Below are 11,784 nucleotides of genomic sequence, written 5' to 3'. Positions count from 1 at the left end.
TGACTAGGTTAGTTTTGATTGCAAAACCTTGCCAGTTTCACAACACTCCCCATCACTGCAGCCATTCCAGAAAATTGGGTAGCCAGCTCCAGCTTCAGTAAGCTGTCCTTCATTTGCCAGCCTTATTCCCCTCAGGGTTGCTATTTGGATGTTATAACTACTGAGTTCTCTCACAAGAGCTATTTGTCTTTCAGGTCTACTGGATTTCATGTTGTCCATAAGTGTGCACACATTGCATGTACCAATGATGAGTGGAATCATCTTCACAAAAGGTTTTGTACATGTTTTTGTGTTTCTACCGCAGGGTGAGATCCCCCAATGCTGCAGTAAGCAGGCTAGGGTTAGGCTAGGGTTAGGAAGAAGGCATTTTTGGAGTACTTTTTCTAGTCCCTTCCTCATACCAGGAGCTAAGTGGTGCACTCCTCAAAAAAGTCTTATCACACACCCAGAGGACTGCTGAATCCCACTGCTCCTTCAGTCCAGTGAGAAGACAACCCTACTGCCTAGGCTGCCTGTGTGCATGGAGCCTCTCAGTGTGTCTGCACCTGCCACTTCATCACCTGACTGTCATCACAGGACTTCAAGGTAGGTAAAATAGTAAAATAGCGTGGGTGAAGTCCTTTGTCTCATGTATAAATTGGATTTAAGGGAGACAGAGTTACATGAAGTCATCAGCCTTATTCTCTGTTCCACAGTTATCAGAGTTCAGTGCAGGAAAAATGTCAAGATGACTGATGATGGCCCAGCATGCAGCAGATGACCAGGTTCTAAGCATTCCACTATACCTGTGTCACCGTCCTTCATGGCCATTGGAACAAATTGTTCTTATCCATTCTGCTACCCACATGCTTGGGTAGACACCCCCCTAACTCAATGACAGATTTGAAACTCTTTGGTTTCCTTCAGCTTGGCTTAGCCCTTCTGTTGAAATGGTTTACAAGACTGTGGCTATTGTATATGCTACAACTTCTTGAAGCCACAAGTATGGGTTGGGTGGCAAGTGGATATCAAAGGTGAATGAGTAGCCCTGAAACAGGCTTGGCAGCCCTCATACCTAGGTGCTAGTTTTTCTCAAACATCCCTACCCTAGAACTAGGGATATAGGACAAAGGGAAGCCCACACTCAGGAAAGATTTTTCTTTCCTTTGAAACATAAGACAGAAACACCCTTCTGTAATGCTAGTGAGATTAAATATCTTCCCCATCCATTAATGGGTCTGTTTATTAAGGGGAATTTAATTAGGGGTGATTTGTAGGAAGGCCCACACCTTTTGTTACTGAGGCACAAGTTCTTCATGGTTGTGGTATCCTCTGGCTCTGAAAAATGTACAAATACTCTGAGATGAGGTTTTACTTTGGGGATTAGTCACTGGAAGTGTTTTTTTGACCCGAGGAGACTCTGGGCAGCTGCTAAAGATCCTCCCGGCTTTGAAAACCTAGAGGTTGGTGATTTTCACTTTGGTAACTGTATGTATGGTCAGATATTTATCTGTCAGGTAGCTGGAAGCCCTGTCTGTTGATTTTGATTTCTCTGTACTTTCTCTGAAGTTCAAGGTGCTGACTTTTCCCCCTGAACTAAGTGAATGACATATGTGCTTGATTAAAGTAATTGTTAACCCCTCAGACGTTGCCTTTTCTTTTAGAAAAGCAGATCAAAGAACCTATGATAGCAGGCCCTCTGTGTACGTTGGGTTCCTTGCTTTTTTATACCTTCCCATGTAGAAGCGTGGAAAGCTGGTTGACTCACCTGCTAGGGAAGGAGTCCTACGTGGCTGTAGAATTGACCAGCCAGGAAAGAGAGGCCAGCTGTTGCTAACTACTCCTTTGTATCAGAAGTCTGTAAGCAACTACAGAACCCGAACAAATCTTGGTGACCATTAATTAGACTAACTCACTGAGTTACGGATAAGGCAAAAAAATTGTATAGAATAAATATGAATGTAATGATGTTTATGAGATTAGAACAGGCTCACGGTTCCTAGAAACTCCTGTGTCAGCATCTTCTTGGTTTTCTTTCATCTTCGTTCCTGGTTTGAGCAGTTCTGACTCCTTGAGACATCTTTATGTCTTTATTCTGTATTTGTGTTGGGTAAAATAGGCTTACCAAAACAGGAACCTATTGTGTCACATGTGGTCATCTTGTATATACATTTACAGGTGCTTAAGTCAGACCAGCAATGGATTTATTTTTTTCAAAAATATAGAAGAGATTATTTAAAAATAAATTTGTTATAATTGAGATACCAGTTTGGCAATTTGAATGTGTGTCTCGTTTCATTAGTCAAATCATTATAGTAATGCTTATTAATTGCTTCTTCATAGAGAAAAAGCCAAGAATTTTCTTGGTATTCTCACATCACAGAGGCAATTGCCCTATGATAGGAAAATACCAAAGTAAATCATGTGATATACTGAAAAGTACACTGCTATTAGATTACAGTAAGGATGCTCTACATCAAAATATGGCCTACAAAATTGAACACTTGTGTTCTGATGCTCAAGTATTTGAGCTATGATACTTGTGGATATAGGTATGACTACAGTCCGGGCAGAGTCTCTGCTCCCAGACTCCACACACTTCTATGTCTCTATTCCTTACATCATAAGACTGCTATAAAGATCAAAAGAAATAGCATATGTAAACCACTTATCAGAATTCAAGATTATATAAGTATCAGTTCTTATTGTTGTTGTCTGTCTGACCTACATTGTTAAATAAAAAAATATAACATGTGACAGACTTTATTGTACAATGTTCTGTTGATAATCCTGTTCAAAAAGCTTTTAAATTCCTATGTATAATCTTTTTTTTTTCTTTGCCAGTGTTTGGATCTTATCTTAGCATCTTCCTATTTACTGATAAAATTACTATTCTTTTCCTTACCTCTGTGTCTTTTCATGAAGATTCCAATAACAGTCTGAATACTGACCTGTGTTTTATAGCTCTGCTGTTGATAACATACATACTTGTATGATGAAATGTTATTTATCATTACCCCCTCCTTGTAGCAGTATTCCTCATTTCAGTGTAATTGACACAATTCATATTCTAGCCAATATGAATACATGTTTCAAGTGAGATTTTGGCTACACAGGATGAATTACCTATGATTCAAACCTGATAGTGTTCTTTACAAATAAACTTTTATCTGAAAATCTCAAATTTAAAATACTATTGTAAGAATTTCTTTTTTTTTTTTTTTAAATCACATATCAGAGAGAAGCTGAATGAATGCCTCAAGGGCAAAACCAACCACTCTCCAGGTTATCTGCTGTGAGCAAAGGGTGATGGTAACAGCACTGTGTCCTTAGGCTTTGCTAGAGTTCATTATTAAAGGGCAAAATCCTCTTTATCCAGACAGGAAAGGTAAGACAATCCAGAAGTTCACTCTCTTGCTACAAGCATAGGCAAAGAGGGGCAAGTAATTAACTCTAGAATCTGTGCAGAAAGAATCAAAATAGAGGGCTCTAGGGTTATTGAAATCTCTAGGTAATTTTCTATATTGATTCTTGTATCTTATTATATAAAAAGGAAAAGAATGACCTGGATAAGAGAACAGACTTTAGAGTGAGAAGATTGGGGATTAAGCTATTAATAATGTGATGTTTGATTAGTCTCCTTATCTCTGCTCCTCAACCTCCTCTTATGTAAATTCAGAAGATTGAACTAAATGATCCTAAAGGTTCCTTCCAGTTCTAACCTCCTCAATAGGATACTCAATGTTCCTTCTACCAAAACAGTACAAAAGCCAGTACTTATAGACTGAAAAGAAAATCACACCCCAAAATACATCTATCTGATGATGCATTAGATAAGGAGATCAAGAGATAGATGATAGATAGATAGATAGATGCATACTCTACATGCAGCTTTAATTAAGCATTTACCATGTGCCTGGAACTGTACTAAAATGAGAGAGAAAGGAAACAAGACAATTCCTGCTCTAAAGGTATTAGTTCCTATTCAGGAAAGACCAAATAGAAAAAAAAGTTGACTATTATGTTGTATAAATACTTGAAAGATACTCTGCTATTTGCTTAAATAAGATCTACAGTATTAGAAGCATTTGGGACATACATATGTAAGGGAATAAACATACAACTCAATAGTAATGAGATATTATTGTTGTTAAACTATTATTAATAAAAATCACTTTTTTATTTTTGACCTGGATTCATGATTTAAGTTTAAGAGACTCATGATACAGAAATGTGTCATTACTAATTCAGCTCAACAATTAATCACTACCTTATAATAGAAGGGAAAGTTACTTGAAAACTGAGACCTAAAGTGATTTTATTAGACCTGGTCACATAGCTCATAAATGTCACAAACAGTACTCGAACTCTTACTGACTCAGGGGCCAACCTTCTGTCTACTACACAATGATTTCTCTCTTATATGTCTTGAATGAGGCAGCATGGCATAAGAGAATATTTCATGTAGAGTAAAAAAATGATCCTAAGAATCAAATCCTATTCAAGTAAAGATTAGTGGTATAACATTACGTAAGTCACTTTAAATTCCATCAGGCATAATTCCCTCATTTGTAAAATAGTGGTAATAAGAGTACTTATATCACATTTAAATAATTAATAAACAATTATGATATACTATGTCATAGTTATGTGAGGAGCTGGAGATGTATAGACAAAAAAGTCAACAGTCTTTGTCTCAGAGAACTTAAATTCCATCAGGGTATATATTCACACATATATTGACATGGACAATGATGGTTTGAGGCTCATAGTATGATTTAAATTTCAAGAGCCACAAGGGAAGTAAAATGAACTTTATTTTGTCACAGAAAATAATAAATGTGGAATCTTGTGATGCTAATGGCAGAGCGCAGCTTAGTCAATTTCCTTTGGAGTAGATTGACTCTGAGGAACTACCTGCCTAGCAGGTTCTATTGAGATAGAAATTAAGTTACCAAACCTCATCAAGGTATTCCCTTCTTCAATTAATTTTAATTTTTTTTTTGTCTAAGAATGGGATAAATTAGTTCATACAACCCTATGACACGGAAATCAGAAAGTCAAGATTTTTGATGAACAGTTGAGCAATTTTATTTTTAGCACAGTAACCGACACATAGCAACTAGTGGTTAATAAATATTTCTTTTACTGAATTTTTCACATGAATTATCCAAAGATTCAGTTCTTAGATTCTACATTGCACATAAGGAAAATTTGTTCACCAGTTTGAGATAGCATTTATTACATATCTGAAATCAAAAGAGTTTCTTTAATCTGTCATTCCATGTGAGTTTTTCTACAAATTCCCTGTCTCCCATTATCCAGACCCTGTACGAAGTTTTCTAAGAGGTTTTCAGTTCCCTGAGATAGAATGGCTATGTGCTAAAATTAACATACAGGCATCTACAAATTCCAAAAAGTAAATACAAATATTAAGATTGGTAAAATAGTAAATAAGAGTGTTTGAAGGGTCTGGGAGATACAAAGCCATAGCCAGCTCTACACTTTGTGTACCTGCATTCTTTACCTAACTAGAGAAATTTCCATCAATTTAATGTTATAGGAATAAATACACCTTTTACCTCCTTAGTATCTGCTATGACAATTCTTAGAAATCTTGGTACCATCTGGCTTCGCATCAATCAAAAAAGTAGGCATGTTTAAAGAAGGCATTAATATAGCAAGTAGTTTTCAGGGATAGTCTCCATTTGGGATTCGGTGCTTATCAAATAGGATAGGAGTGAGTGTTCAGCAAACATGTGACAATTATAAGAATCATTACAGTGTATGACTCTAAGATTAGTGTTACACCACCCCATTCACCATAATCTCCACAGCAGCAGAAGATTCTCTTTCACAAATACCAGATGGCATTATGGAAACGAATGTGTGCTAGTGACCATTCTATTATTTCTAGTGTATTCCTAGGACTTCAACATAACACAGAGCCATTTACCATGGTCTAAAGCACAGGCAGTAATGGGGAAAATGAACTCAGGTGAGATTTTTAATATCACACCAATTCCTTTTGTGTGCAACCAGTTGTTCCGATTCTTCCGCAGGAGATATAGTCCTAAGCCCCGCAAGGATTTATTCCAAGTGATTTAACTTCAAATGGTTCCTTCCAGATAGATGGTTTTGGAGGGTTGAAGAGAATGCATTAAAGAACAACCATGCAAGTATTGGAGTATACAAATTACCAAATGTACCTATTGGTACAAAATATTCAAATCATGTCATCAAACTGCAAAAGCAGTTTTACAAGATTGTTATTAAAAATAATAGGTTTAGTAATGTATTCTGTATAGAGAGACATGGTATTTCCTACATGAGGTTTGGAGGCCATATTCTGATAATTTATATTATATGATCTAAAAATGGCAGTAATGAATGGCAATATTGAACTTTACGTTGATTGGGTCCACTGCTGATGATCTTTTATATATGGAGCCCTAAGGACTGCTACTACCACCCTCGTGCCTGTTACTACTATCACAGTGTCTACTAAAAACCATTAACCATTTCCTATTCTTACCTTGATAGTAGATACTGAAGAGTTCAAATGACGGATAGTTTACCTTGTGTTTGTCGTATTTCTCTAAATTGTGGAGGTCGATCTTCCCTCTGTTATATAGACTAAGAGGATTTCCATTCATCTAAGTCAGAGCATAAAGCAACCACCAAGATCGACCCTTCCATTGAAGAGGGAGAAATTTCCATCAATCGCCACCACATTCAGATGTCAGATTTATCCAAATCTGCTCCATAAAGCCATAGAGCATACATAAGCACCAATAGGCAATATTCCCTTAACTGGTCTCCTGATTCGTATCACATTCATCAAGCTTTTGGTTGGGCTTTGATCTTCTTAATTTTCTGAGAGTTTCAGAAATCTTGTTTCTGTTATGTATTAAATCTAGTTTGTCATCTGCAATTGATTACTCAGAAATCAGCAAGTATTTATAATGAATGTACTATGTACTTGCCACCCTTAAAATAAAAGTCTTTTCCCTCAGAGTTTACATTCTGTAGGGGAAGCAACTTCTATACATAAAAGTAAATATAAAATATATGCAAAATAAATACATGGGAACTTTAGAGTGAGACCTAAAAAATAAGCATGATCAAGAAAGGCCTCATGGAAGATTTGGTATGTAAGCTGAGTTTTGAAGACAATGAGAGATTCTAAAATATGAAAGTGAGGATGCACCACGGTCAAGGAATAGGAGACAGCTTTTGCAATCAATGGGAAGCATTGTGTGCATAGAATAGTGAGTATACCAGTTTACCTTCACCATATAGTGAGAGGAGAATAATTCATAATGAATCTGGAAAGATACAATGGAACCAGATTGTCAAGGACTTTGATAACTAATGGAAGAATCTCTATTGCATCCTAAACTTAATGAAGAGCCACATGGGCTTCATGAGCAAGGAACCTAATGGTCACAAATGTCCTAAGTGGAGGTGACAATGTACAGGATGGATTGGAGAGGAGGGATACTCAAGTGAAAAGACCAGTTAGGAACATAAGGTAATAGTTCAGCTAGAGGAAGTCAGTGAGTGAACTATAGTACAACTTGTGTGAGAAGAAGTAAAGAGGTGTTATGAGATGAAATCTTAAAGAGTTGGTAAGGGGTTGGATATGTGAGGTGAACAAAAGTAAGTTTTCATGGATTATTCTGATGTTGTAAAGTTGGGAAATTGGAAGGAAGGGCATATCCACAATAGAAATAAAGAAGTTAGGAAAAATGATTATTTTTGTTGTGGTGTTGGTGGGAAAGACAAGAACAATGGTCCCATCATCCTTCCCCACCAGGGCTGGTGGCTTGACGGTAGAACCCTCAATTTAGATGGAGGTCTTTAATCTTTGGAGAGATTATTTGGAACTTACCAGTGTGGTGGGGGCTCCCAGAAAGGAAAATCTGGAGCCCCAAGGGGTAGGGGCAGAGTTCTAGCCCCAGCCTAAGGCATGATCTCCTGTCCTCCTGAGACTCTTTCTGCACCTTTTGCAAGCATGGTGGAGATTCTCAAAACATCTACTTGTCTCATACACTGAAAGGTAAGGAAGACTTTGTAATATGCCCCATCCTGGTAAAATATGTATGCCAATGGTACAGAACCACCCAAGACAATGTCCACACCAAGCACCTCTGCTCACTCACCAGCAAGGGCTACATGTCTGTTTACAGCTACACAGCCCACAATTAGGTTGGCAAATGGACCACTCTTCAGTGACTATCAGAGGAGCTGAGCCCGGCAAAGGTCAGGACCAAGAGGTTTCCATCAATGCCTAAAGGAAAAATTCCTACTCAGCCTCTGGATGAAAGCAATATAGGCAGTGGAACAGGCTCAAAAGATTCCAGGACTGTTTTTCTCAACTCTGCAACCATGAATTTCATCTTCTGTCTAAGAGGACCTTGGGGACTTAGACATGTGCTTTGCCTAAGCCAAGTTGACTATGGACAGAAAGGATCACTGTGGGATAAGGGAAAGAAGAGCAGTGCTCTGGAATGCCATTGAGTTCTCTTTCTGGAGACCAGACTGGCTTCACCTTCCTGGATTCCAAGCAGATCCTCACTACACAGCTCCTTCATACCAGATCTGGCTTCTATAAGCCCACCTGACCCATGGCCTGACCTGTGGTGGTCCTCTTGATTTTCCTGCTCCCTGGCCCCATCCTGGGAAATGACTTACCTTAGGACTGTCACATCTTCATGGTAGAGGAAGAGAGCTAAGCCTCAGGAAGGGGTGGTTACAGACTTGTGGGATGAAATTCCCTTTCTGGGAAGTGATCTCAGCTAACTGAACCGGCAATTCTATCACTCCCCTTTTCAAGTACCTAATGATTGGTATGCAGGCTTGAATCCCTTGATTATACAACAGAAAAAAACTTATCTAGGGTAATAGAATATGTTTTCTTGCTATAAAGGTTTCCTGGGAATCCTGGAGGTGAGTGGCTCTTGCTTACAAAATTTTTGGGTTTCCTTTTCACACTTCTATTAGGGGTTCAAGTCTTCCCACACTGTTATTGGTGAATTGCTTTCTAAATAAAGAAAAAGGTTGTATTCAAAAAGAAAACAACAACAACAACAAAAAACCAAACAACCAAGTATTAAATGTCCACTAAGTGGCAGTCACAGTCCTAAGCACTCTTAGATATATTAGCTCATTTGATCCCTATTTTGCAGATAGGGAAATAAGCAGACAGAGGTTATGTGTTTTGCCTTGAGTCATAGAGTTCTTAAGACACTAAGGAGGAATTTGATCTCAAGAATTCCCGACTCCTGGTCCAGTGCTCTATTCAGTGAGACACCTCTAAAGAGGGATATCTCCCTTATATAGACATGTTCTATTTGAGATGTCTATAGAATATCATTAGAAACATCCAGTGGGAGATAGTCATGTAGGTAGCTGTAGCTGACTCAAGAAAAAAGACTAAAGCTGGATACAGAGATATGAGAATTATTTTCATAGATATGATAGTGAAAATTATGATATATAATAAGAGAATGTTTAAAAGAAGAGGGCTTAGAGGGGAGCCTTGAGAGTAAGTGCCCTTACAAATAGAGGGCAAGGAATACATGATGATCCAGTATAAGAGATTGAGAAAGAATAACTAGGCAGATAGGTAGAAAATAAGATATCTGTGTTACAAAAAGCCGAGATGATATTGGATCTAGGAGAAGATGATTGAGAATAATAAGAACTGAGTAAAAAGCCATTGAATCTGGCAATTGAGAGGTTAGTCATTGATTGTAAACATGAAGTTTCATACTGTGTAATTATGAAGTCCAAGCTTGACTCCAGAGAAAATTTGAATAAATGCACCATCCTTTTCTTGTATAAGTGAATGGGGGATTATGGATATAGGATTTCATAAATATCATCAGACTCAAAACATGTGTGTAATGGCAAGTAAAATAGGATCCCTTGCTGTTCTTGTTTTAGTATAATCAAGAAGTACAATGACTCTATTTGAATGTGATTAAGGAGGATCTTTCCCACCCATTATTACACCTGGAAGGATATGTGAGAAGGTCCGTGCCTTTTGTTAATGAGACACTGGTTCTCAAGGGATGTGATATCCACTGGCTCTAAAAAAAGTATAAAGATTCTAAGGTGCAGTTTTATTTCAGGGCTTACTGACTGGAAGTGTTGATTTGGCCCGATGAGGACTCTGGGAAGCCAATAAGGAGCCCCACCCCCTCATCCCAGCTTTGAGAACCCAGATGTCATGTTTCCCTGTATGAAAACTATGGTTATACAGTTGGAACTGTCTGTTGAATTCAGGCAGAGGAAGTCAAGTCGGTTGATTTTTAATTTCTCTGTCTTTTCTTTGAAGTTCCGGGTACTGACTCCCCTGAAGTAGGTGAATGATATATGTGCTCGGTTAAAGAAATGATACATGTGCTTGATTAAAGTGATTGTTAACCCCGTGAAAGTTGCTTTCCTTTTATGAATGAAGATCTAAGAACCTGTGATAGCAGGTCCCTCCCCACCCCCACTCCCCATGTATGTTGGAGTGCTTACTGATACAACTTATAGTATTTGTTGTAAGAGATGCCTTACTGAATAGAAGAGACATATAAATAAATTTAAAACTGAAGGTAATGAACAAACAAAAAAGCTATCATTTTTAAAGAAATCATTGGTCATTTGGGAGAGAGATGTTTCAGTAGAGTTATGAGGTCAAATGCTAGATTGGAAGTGAGTAAGAGAAGAAGAGGTGAAAATAACTAAAGCAGATGTTTTTCCCCCTAGGAATCTGACAAAAAGGAAAAAAAAAATGGGGTGTAGGGTCAAGTGAAAGGGATTTTTTTTTGTTTGTTTGAAAAAACGGGTTGCAGGGAAGATTCCAGTAAACCAAGAGAGAGCAACAGATTGAATACTAGAGAGAGGTAGTTGGTTGTGTTGGTGGGAGAGAAGGGAACAAGCATTGATTAAGTGCCTACTTTGTGCCACACCCTATGCGAGGTGCTTTTACAGACATTATCTCATTTGACTCATTTACAGACATTTTCTCATTTAACAAGCATGTCTTCAAGCAAATTATTGGTAAAAAGTAAAAATTTAGAATTAAAAGCCATAATCCAACAATATGCTGCTTACAAGAAACACATCTGAAACGGGGGGATACACATAGGATAAAGGTCAAAGGATGGAGCAGAATATATTGTGCTTCAGCTCATGTAAGAAAGGCAGGAGTAGCAATCCTAATCTCAGACAAAGCAAAAGCAGAAATAGATCTAATCAAAAGGGATAAGGACGGAAACTATATCCTGCTAAAAGGCACGATAGACAATGAAGTAATATCATTACTAAACATGTATGCTCCAAGTGGGATAGCATCCAGATTCTTAGAGGAGAGGTTGGGGGAGTTGAAGGAAGAAATTGACAGCAAAACTATACTAGTGGGGGACCTCAACCTCCCCCTCTCTGAACTCAATAAATCTAACCTCAAAATAAACAAGAAAGAGGTTAAGGAGGTAAATAAAACTCTGGATAAGGTAGATATGATAGATCTCTGGAGAAAATTGAATGGGAATAGAAAGGAATATACCTTTTTCTCAGCGGTACATGGAACATTTACAAAAATTGACCATGTACTAGGACATAAAAATCTCACAATCCAATGCAGAAAGGTAGAGATAATCAATGCATCCTTCTCAGATCATAATGCATTAAAAATTACGTGTAATAAAAGGCCATGGAAAGATAAACCAAAAATCAATTGGAAATTGATTAATCTAATAAATAATCTAATCCTAAAGAAGGGTTGGGTTAAAGAAGAAATCGTAGAAA

The 11,784-nt window shown here is 37.7% G+C and overlaps 1 pseudogene; it reads left to right on the top strand.

The window, feature by feature from the left end:
- Nucleotides 1-7,832: 7,832 nt before the first annotated feature.
- LOC140508043 (nanos homolog 3-like) lies at nucleotides 7,833-8,502 on the top strand (annotated as a pseudogene).
- The last annotated feature ends 3,282 nt before the right edge of the window (nucleotides 8,503-11,784 follow it).

Source organism: Notamacropus eugenii, chromosome 5 (assembly GCF_028372415.1).
Source record: "Notamacropus eugenii isolate mMacEug1 chromosome 5, mMacEug1.pri_v2, whole genome shotgun sequence".
Taxonomy (NCBI): domain Eukaryota; kingdom Metazoa; phylum Chordata; class Mammalia; order Diprotodontia; family Macropodidae; genus Notamacropus; species Notamacropus eugenii.
The sequence above is the reverse complement of the archived record's forward strand: the minus strand, read 5'-3'. Positions and strand labels throughout refer to the sequence as shown.